At 40.2% G+C, this 10,000-nt stretch overlaps 1 protein-coding gene across 1 annotated transcript in view; it reads right to left on the reverse strand.

Annotated features, from left to right (window-relative positions):
- LOC133537981 (NALCN channel auxiliary factor 1) overlaps positions 1-10,000 on the reverse strand; it is a 306,524-nt gene that overhangs the window by 17,458 nt on the left and 279,066 nt on the right. The window lies entirely within an intron of this gene.

Consider the following 10,000-nt stretch of genomic DNA (forward strand, 5'->3'; position numbering starts at 1 on the left):
TTTCTTCTCAAAACTCGACTGTGTGCCTAATAACCCGGTGCACCTAATTTACGGAATAATTCTGGTTTTGCTTACCAACCTCAAAGCAATTTTATTTGGTAAATGGTGTAATGATAAGTGTGACAACAAAAAAATGTTATACTTTCCATTGAAAATAAAGAACATTACACAGCGCTCAAAAATCTATCAAAATGTTTTAGTACGACTTTGATAAGCTATGAAGCCGCTCCGCTTGGTCGATTGTCAGCGCATTAAACATACGAGTATTATGATGGTGTATGTATAAGGTAAGACATATTATCTGGTGTTTTGTTTCACAATATTATGCAAAAGCAACTTTTCTTACCGTCTGGTCTGTATTTGGGATCTACATAAATCCTGCATAATTGCGCGTGTCCGCCTTTGTAGTCCGTGCTAACGACATAGACAATAGGCTTCTTCTTTTTCTCTATCTTCTTGTTATGGAACATTCATCCTCTGCTGTTGCCATTTCTAATTCAAAGTAATGTAAAGTTCTTACTGTTATCTGTTAGTAAACTCGCCATAAAAGCGCTAAAACATACCGGTGTAGTGAGTTTACATTTATCACCCAAGGAACTTTAGTTATTTGAGAGTTCCGGTCGGACGTTTTTTCTTGTGGAAACATTTCCGGCCGTTTATTTGTGTCCGGATGAGGAGATGCTGCTCCGTTATTGATTTAAGTCAAAGCCTGAACGTCATTAAAACATCTTTGGATACTTATTCCACTTCCGTTTTTGCACGCTACACCACTAAAAAAAAAGATGACAGGGGAGAAAAGGCTGCCAAAGGTGAGCCACGTAAATAAGACCACCCACAAAACGGCGCATCCGCAAGCGACTGTCAGAAAGCGACTTGAAGATGATATGTAAAACATCCTCTATGCAACATTTTGACCAAAGAATTACCATTACAAGATATGTAGACCACAAGGAAGTTTTTTACATTTAGAAAAATAATAATAATTATATGACTCCTTAAATGCGCCCTGTAATCCAGTAAGATCGAAAATAAACCATTGATCGGCAGTGCGCCTTATAATCAGTGCGCCCTATGGTCCGAAAAATATGGTAGAATAAACAAAGAAACAAAGAATAATAATAACAACAAGAATAGTATACATTTTTGACAGTATCACACAAATGAATGTATTATTTTAAGAAAGGCTTTATATTTTTATACAAACAAATATTATTGAAGCATATTTTATTATAAAAATTAAAACCTCCCTTGATATAAATGCCTTGCTGCAAGCAGACGCTTGGTACTAAGGTAAGCGAGCCGTTTAGTGAATAAACACTACTCGTCCCAAGCAAATATTATATTTTTAGGGCATAATGACCTACTCAGTGGCCTAATGGTTAGAGTGTCCGCCCTGAGATCGGTAGGTTGTGAGTTCAAACCCAGGCCCAGTCATACCAAAGACTATAAAAAAGGGACCCATTACCTCCCTGCTTGGCACTCAGCATTAAGGGTTGGAATTGGGGGTTAAATTACCAAAACTGATTCCCGGGCGCGGCACCGCTGCTGCCCACTGCTCTCCTCACCTCCCAGGGGGTGACCAAGGGTGATGGGTCAAATGCAGAGAATCATTTCACCACATCTAGTGTGTGTGTGTGACAATCATTGGTACTTTAACTTTATAAAGTCCCACTATTTTGACAACGTTTTCAGACAAACACTAATATGGTCGAACCTTCGCCTTGTGTTTTAGTTTTTAAATGCACAAAAGAACCACATCAATTTATTTTTCTGCATCAAGGCTTTTTGAGATTGTCAGGAACCTCTATTTCAACAAAACAAAACTTTTTTTTTTTCTTCACTAAATTATAAAATGCTCTGTTTGAAATTATGACCTTGGTGTTGTTAGGGTCGGTTTTGACCCAGTTATAAAAAACAAGTCTATCAAGCAATAATTGGAGCCAAAACTGAACACACTGACAGCCAGCTCCTCTCCCAATAATTTGAGCTTTAGGCGATTCTCATTTTACCTTTTTATCCAATACAAAAACAAAGACGGGCATGTGAGGTCAATTCAGTATAACATTTTTAAAATGAAAAAAATAAATAAAACAAATTTATTTAAGAGATGTGTTCTAATGCCCCTCAGTAATAGTCAGGTGACACAACAACCTTTTATTTATTTAAACGATTCTCTTGAGGTTCTTATTACCATGTTTTAAATTGAAATTGAGGGGTATACTGACAAAAAAGGCCCAAAGTGTTACGTTTGGAACGCATATTGGATGCGCGAAGGTGTCACCCCAAGATGCAGCGGACCAGGACTAGGCAGTATTGCAGGTAGGAGCTTGCTTAATACAAAAAAGGTAAAATAAAACTGGTACAAAAAAAAGGAAAAGAAACGGCGTGCCTACGCATGGGAAGCTAATGCTACACTTAGCATGCAGTCTAAAGAGTCCAAGAATTACGTGCCGAATGCACGGAAGCTAAGACGGAACATAGCAGGTAGTCAAAGAGTTCAAAAATAGCGTGCCGAATGCACGGAAGCTAAGACGGAACATAGCAGGTAGTCAAAGAGTTCAAAAATAGCGTGCCGAACGCACGGAAGCTAAGACGAGACTTAGCGCAGAATGAAAACCAAACGTAACTGTTGCATGGAGCAAACAAACCATCCAGACGGAACTAAGGTAGCAGGCAGGTTTAAATACACAAGTAGACAATAACTAACAGGTGTGCGTGGAAACAATAGCAGGTGGGACAAATCAGAAACCGTGGTAACAAAAACAGGAAGTGCGCACACAAACTCAGCACTGAAAGAGTCCGAACAATCAAAAAACCAAAAAGGACTCAAAAACAGACTAAGGGTGTGATCCGGGAAGCGGATCACAACACAATGGCCCACACCAAAAATATTAAAACCAATATTGTCATGGATAAGGAAGCCTAACAAGGTAACCAAGAAATGAGAAACAAATTGGATGATAGATAATTGTTTTTTGTGTATTTTACAGCTGATTTATTAAGACATGGGTCAAAACTGACCCGTTAAAATTTATGCAAAGGCTTCACGGTGGCAGAGGGGTTAGTGCGTCTGCCTCACAATACGACGGTCCTGAGTACTCAGGGTTCAATCCCAGGCTCGGGATCTTTCTGTGTGGAGTTTGCATGTTCTCCCCGTGACTGCGTGGGTTCCCTCCGGGTACTCCGGCTTCCTCCCACTTCCAAAGACATGCACCTGGGGATAGGTTGATTGGCAACACTAAATTGGCCCTAGTGTGTGAATGTGAGTGTGAATGTTGTCTGTCTATCTGTGTTGGCCCTGCGATGAGGTAGCGACTTGTCCAGGGTGTAAACCGCCTTCCGCCCGATTGTGGCTGAGATAGGCACTGTCACGCCAAATTTCTTTTCCCTACAAACCCTCCCCCATTTACTTCCGGGGTCATGATTAATACAGACGTTTTGTTAACGCTATATTATAAAAATATAACGCTATATTATAAAAATACAGACGTTTTGTTAACGCTATATTATAAAAAAATGTAAAAAACAATTTACAAACACAAGCTATGGGATGACATAAGAGGAAACGTGACCCCGTCATCCCATAGCTTGTGTTTGTAAATTGTTCTGACATTTTTTTTATAATATAGAGTTAACAAAACGTCTATATTTTTATAATATAGCGTTATATTTTTATAATATAGCGTTAACAATATGTCTGTATTAATCATGAGAGAGAGGCCACCACAGTGGATATGTTTCTTTTACTTTTTATTCATAGCTGTATGTAGAAGTGTCTGGTTGTATCTGCTGCTTTAATGTCTTTAATGTCCTATATGTTCTTTGATGTTTAATGTTTCCCTCTTACACACATGTAAGAGGGGTGTGTACTATGGCTATGAGTTGTTGTTTTTTTCCCTTGGCCTCAGTCTGCACCCCCTCTCCAGGGCCCAGGCTAAGACCGATTTTTTTATTTTATCTTCTATTTTTTTCTCCCCCCCTTGTTTACCTGTATCTCATCTTTTTTTGTAAGGGGCGCTGGAAGCCGGCAGACCCGTCAGCGATCCTGTTCTGTCTCCCTTTAATGTTTTTCTGATCTTGAATGGGATTGTGCTGAAAATTGTAATTTTCCTGAAGGAACTCTCCTGACGGAATAAATAAAGTACTATCTAATCTAATGACCCCGGAAGTAAATGGGGGGGAGGTTGTAGGGGGGAAGAAATTTGGCGTGACAGCACCAGCGCCCCCGCGACCCCAAAGGAAATAAGCGGTAGAAAATGGATCGATTGATGGATATTTATGCAAGGAAAAAAAAAAAAAAAAAACAGCGCTACTCCTAATGTCCACAAGAGGGCGTCATCCATACAGCATTTACAGTACCTCCAGTGTGCGCGCGCAGGTGTGTGTTTGTGTGTGTGTGTGTGTGTGTGTGTGCCCACTGAAGCACACACAGACATGTACTCTACCCATTTTTTTCCCCGATAGCAAGAACTTAAAACATTTATTCAAAACTCACTCTTGTATTGTATTTTCCTGACCTGGCATCAAGAAGCACACACAGCGCCGCATGCTGCCCATACACTTTGATTGATTGATTGATTGAGACTTTTATTAGTAGATTGCACAGTTCAGTACATATTCCGCACAATTCACCACTAAATGGTAACACCCCAATAAGTTATCCAACTTGTTTAAGTCGGGGTCCACGTTAATCAATTCATGGTAACTGACACACAAACGCCCGCACACACACTGACATATATAGACTTTTTGTCACCGAGCTCCATTGTGAGCCTGTCTCTTTGTGCTGACCAGAGATTGGACACAATTGTTGTCATGGCGAATCCTCGGTGATAAGGCGCAACACTCCAACTGTAGTGTTTCCTGTGTGTGTGTGTTTGTGTCTCATGGATGTGTTGTACCATGAGGCATTCAAAAAGACGAGGTGACTGCATGACTCAACTGGTTGATAACTTTGAAAGAAACAGGTGTCAAAGCTCTGCTCATAACATTAGGAACACATGAACAAACAAGAACTGCAGCTAAGGCCCCTTCTACACTAAGTCGGTTAAGGTCATTCAGGGTAAATCCCACCTAACCTTATATTTGTCCACACACACACACACTGGTCGTTTAAGACCACTTCGCCCCCCCTTCCGCCTAACGCGACCTCGTAAGCATGCACGAAAAATGCACACGTCATAGTCACCTCCAGTGTTGCTTTGTGTGCAAGTTCTTAAATTAAATTTGAAGGCCTACTGAAACCCACTACTACCCACCACGCAGTCTGATAGTTTATATATCAATGATGAAATATTAACATTGCAACACATGCCAATACGGCCTTTTTAGTTTACTAAATTGCAATTTTAAATTTCCCGGCGAAGTGTCGTGTTGATGACTCGCGAGTTTGACGTCTCGGGTTGTAGCGGACATTACTTTCCAGCCCGATCCAAGCTATAAGTAGTCTGCTTTAATCGCATAATTACACAGTATTCTGGACATCTGTGTTGCTGAATCTTTTGCAATTTGTTCAATTAATAATGGAGAAGTCAAAGTAGAAAGACGGATGTGGGAAGATTTTAGCCTTTAGCCACACAAACACATGGTGATTCCTTGTTTAAAATTCCCGGAGGTGAAGCTTTACTATGGATCAGAGCGGTCAAGCGAACATGGATCCCGACCACATGTCAACCGGCAGTTTTCGGTGAGAAAATTGTGGTAATAATCAGCTCTTACCGGAGATCCGCGGAGCTTGCGTCCTGCTGCAGCTGTGTGACTTTCTTCAGGGACTCTAGCGTCAACACACCCGTGGACACACCCCTCCGACTTTAAGGTACTATGTTATCTCACTAAAACACTAGCAACACAATAGGCGGATAAAGGATTTCCCAGAATTAACCTAGTAAATGTGTCTAAAAACATCTGAATCGCTTAGAATCGCAATCGTCTTTTTTTTCCCTTCTGATCCTTCACTCTAAATTTTCTCATCCATGAATCTTTAATCTTCGTCCAAATTAATGGGGAAATTGTCGCTTTCTCGGTCTGAATAGCTCTTGCTGCTGGAGGCTCACATTGTAAATTATGTGGGGAAGTGAGGAGCCCTACAAACCGTGACGTCACGCGCACATCGTCTGCTACTTCCGGTACAGGCAAGGCTTTTTTATTAGCGACAAAAAGTTGCGAACTTTATCATCGATATTCAGCAAAAATATGGCAATATCGCGAAATGATTAAGTATGACACATAGAATGGACCTGCTACCCCCGGTTGAATATGAAAATCTCATTTCAGTAGGCCTTTAACTCATCTGAACAATATCCAGTGTTGTGGTATTTCAATAAACTGGAAACCAGTGTACCCCAAAGGGAATATGTGGTAGAAATGGATGGATGGATGGATGGAATTCAGTGTGCTGTGGGGCCCTATTTTAGTAAATCACACCTGAGCCATCATAAATTAATCAAATCTTTAATGAACATGTGAACGTAAACAATGTGATAAAGAACATTTTACAATAGTCAATCTAAGGATCTAGATATCTGGTCAGGACACTCCTCACTCTTTTGCCTTCACCCTCATTGTCCATTTGTTTCTGGTGACTTTATATACTCTGGACCTAGACGTTGAGTCCGCGACATACATGGCGGACAATAACTGATACAGTCTGCTTGGTCAGTCCAAAAGCATTCGCCCTTTTCCGTAGTCTTCCCTCGACGGCCAGGTAATACAAAGCACACGCTACCTTTTTTATCACATCCACGGGAGCCCGCACTCTCGTTGTCTCTCCTTCGACAAATGGCCGAAGTTTTCCGCTAGCATCTCCTTTTCCAGAAAAAAACAACAAGGCCTGTGAAAAACCGTCGACCGGAACTTTCTAATAACTAAAGTTCCTTGGGTGAATAATGCAAACTCACAACACCGGTATGTTTTAGAGATTTCATGGCAAGTTTACTGACAGATACAAGTAAGAACTTTACACTGCTATATATTACAATTGGTAACAGTGGAGGATGAATGCCATATAACAAGAAGCTAGAGAAAAAGAAGAAGCTTATCGACTACAGATGATGTTTTACAAATCATCTTTAAGCCGCTTTCTGACAGTTGCTTCCGGTTGCGTTTTTTTGTGGGTGGTCTTATTTACATGGCTCACATTCGGCAGCATCTTTTCCCCGTCATCTTTGTTGTAGCGGTGTAGCGTGCAAGGATGCGAGTAAAAGAAGTGTCAAAAGATGGATATAACTGTATTAATGACATTCAGACTTGACTTAAATCAATAACGGAGCAGCATCTCCTTATCCGGAAAAAAACAACAAGGCCTGTAGGTCTGACCGGAACTCTCTAAAAACTAAAGTTCCTTGGGTGAATAATGTAAACTCACTACACCGGTATGTTTTAGAGCTTTCATGGCAAGTTTACTGACAGACACAAGTGAGAACTTTACACTACTATATATCAGAAATGGTTACAGTGGAGGATGAATGTCACATAACAAGAAGATAGAGATAAAGAAGAAGCTTATCGACTACAATGGCAGACTTTTTCCGGATTTATGCACATCCCAAATACAGATCAGCATGTACTAGAAGGTAAGAAAAGTTGCTTTTGCATAATATTGTGAAACAAAAATGCCAGATAACCGTGTAAAAAAAAATATCCAAGAAGGGGGACGTTAGTGTAGCTGACACGGTGCTTAGGCTGAATATTTATTTGTTTAAGGTGGCCACCTGTGTTCAATGGGACATTTTAGCCCTCGTTAGGTGTTTGTCACAATGCTTTGTGACCACATGTTACTGATTTGAACAGGAATGTTTATTATGGTTGACTTTCCCCCACCTCATAAAAAAAATAAAAATAATCATTATGTAAAAAGAGTTCATCTGTTCCAGGCTCAAATTGTCACAATCCTAAAGCTTTAGTTAACTGTACAGGCAATGTTTTAAGTACCGTATTTTCCGGACCATAGGGCGCACCAGACTATAAGGTGCACTGCTGATGAATGGTCTATTTTCAATCTTTTTTCATATATAAGATGCACCGGATTATAGGGCGCATTAAAGGAGTCATATTATTGTTATTATTCTAAATGGAAAACACTTCCTTGTGGTCTGCATAACATGTAATGGTGGTTCTGCGGTCTTATTTACGTGGCTCACATTCGGCAGCGTCTTCTCCCCGTCATCTTTGTTTTAGCGGTGTAGCGTGCAAGGACGGGAGTAAAGGAAGTGTCAAAAGATGGATCTAACTGTTTTAATGACATTCAGAATTGACTTAAATCAATAACTGAGCAGCATCTCCTTATCCGGAAAAAAAACAACAAGGCCTGGGAAAAACTGTCTGACCGGAACTCTCTAAAAACTAAAGTTCCTTGGGTGAATAATGTAAACTCACTACACCGGTATGTTTTAGCGCTTTCATGCCGAGTTTACTGACATATATAAGTAAGAACTTTATACTACTTTAAATTAGAAATGGAAACAGTGGAGGATGAATGTCATATAACAAGTAGATAAGAGAAAAAGAAGAGGCTTATCAACTACGGTTTCGGCACGGACTACAATGGCGGACACAGCAATTTTTCCGGATTTATTCAGATACTAAATACAGATCAGCAGGTACCAGAAGGTAGAGGTAGGGACTGTTGCTTTTGCACAATATTGCAAAACAAAACGCCAGAAAATATGTCTTACCTTATACACACACCATACAAATACTCCTATGTTTAATGCGCCGACAATCCATCAAGCCATCAAGCGGTGCGGCTTCATAGCTTACCAAAGTCGTACGAAAAACATTTTGATAGATTTTTGAACGCTGTGTGTTATGTTCTATATTTTCAATGGGACATACTGTATAAAATATTGGTGTTGTTTACTTGAGTCTTATTGCCATCATATTGCAGTCTACACTTATCTCTTATGTTTCACTGCCATCTACTGGTCACACTAATCATTACACCATGTACCAAATAAATATACTTTGAGATTGGTAAGCACAACCACAATTTTGCCATACATTAGGCGCACCGGGTTATAAGACGCACTGTCGAGTTTTGAGAAAAAAAAAAAAAGGATTTTATGTGCGCCTTACAGTCCGGAAAATACGGTATCATTAATTGAGTAAAAAGGTTAAAATAACTGTATAACACAAGTAAAATAAAACAAGTTGCTTTATTAATTGGACATAATAGGCCAGGGGTGGACAAACTTTTTGGCTCAGACGGGCCGGGCGAGCACATGACGCATTTCAAAGCATATCATATCTGTTGAAAGTAAGAGTAGGCTTCTCAAACATGGGCTATTTTAATCATAATAAATATGTTTTCAATAACATTATATCATAACATCAAAGAAACATGGCCCTGTGATGAGGTGGCGACTTGTCCAGGGTGTACCCCGCCTTCCGCCCGGTTGTAGCTGAAATAGGCTCCAGCTCTCCCCCGCGACCCCGAAGGGAATAAGCGGTAGGAAATGGATGGATCAAAGAAACATACAAATGGTACTAAAGGGTAAACACTTACATTCTCTTTCAAATGGGAGCATTGTTGTTGATCACCCTTTTTTGCCAGTGCGCCAACGTCTAGTATCAGCTTTGTTGTGGCTATTCTCAAAACAGATACTTACTAAATTCTGTTTTGATATTTGGCGGGCCCGATGTGGCCCTTCGGACGTAGTTTGCCCACCCCTGGAAAAGGCCCTTATCCACAGGAGGAACTTTTTCAGGAACTAACTTTAGTTCCCAGTGTTTCTAGGAAAAACCATACCCGGACAGATTTATTTTTTCAGAAACCTTTCGGAGTTCCTTTTAGCGAGCTTTTCCAAGATAACCGGAACCTTTTCTTGGGCGGGCTGGGCTGTCGAACCCTGATTGGTTATGTAATTGTAATCATGCAAGGGGTACAGACTTGGGCAGCGATACCGGTACTTAAAGTTACTAATTTTTGGTACTTTTGTCTGTGTTTATGTGTTAATAAATTGTTTAACAATACAATTATATATTTTTTTAGTTTTACATGTAA

Source organism: Nerophis ophidion, linkage group LG19 (assembly GCF_033978795.1).
Source record: "Nerophis ophidion isolate RoL-2023_Sa linkage group LG19, RoL_Noph_v1.0, whole genome shotgun sequence".
In the NCBI taxonomy this organism is placed as follows: Eukaryota; Metazoa; Chordata; class Actinopteri; order Syngnathiformes; family Syngnathidae; genus Nerophis; species Nerophis ophidion.